General features: G+C 31.9%; 1 protein-coding gene across 1 annotated transcript in view; it reads right to left on the bottom strand.

Moving 5' to 3' along the window:
- Positions 1-445, bottom strand: part of LOC119591899 (calcium uptake protein 3, mitochondrial-like) — a 50,562-nt gene that overhangs the window by 36,751 nt on the left and 13,366 nt on the right. The gene's annotated exons all lie outside the window — the stretch shown is intronic.

Below are 445 nucleotides of genomic sequence, written 5' to 3'. Positions count from 1 at the left end.
AAAAATAATTGTATATCTCTTTGAATAGTGTGTCTGTTTTCATTTTGGTTTTTATTTTTCGTTTAATTCTTGTATTTCTTTTCCGTCCAATAATGTGTTACGTGAGGTATTTTTTAATCTGATAAGCATTTTATTATATATGTCCCCTCTTCGTTTTATTATTTTTTTCCTACAACACTTCTTAAAAATACACCTTTAAAAGTGTATGGTTAATCGGACTATGTGCGGTTTATATTTAGCCTTCTTTACTGCCACCTTCAAGAGATGCCAAAGAGGATCCAAAAATAGAAAAGGCTTACTATTTCACTATGCCTTTGGTGGGGGGGGGGGGGGCTTTATTTTTCAAGATTTTTTTCTTTCGTGTAACGTTATCGGGTTACACAAAGATTTTTCTTGTAATTTGGTTTCTACCATCATTTTGATATTATCAAAGTTGTCAATAGCC

This window comes from Penaeus monodon, chromosome 29 (assembly GCF_015228065.2).
Source record: "Penaeus monodon isolate SGIC_2016 chromosome 29, NSTDA_Pmon_1, whole genome shotgun sequence".
NCBI classification, from domain to species: domain Eukaryota; kingdom Metazoa; phylum Arthropoda; class Malacostraca; order Decapoda; family Penaeidae; genus Penaeus; species Penaeus monodon.
The sequence above is the reverse complement of the archived record's forward strand: the minus strand, read 5'-3'. Positions and strand labels throughout refer to the sequence as shown.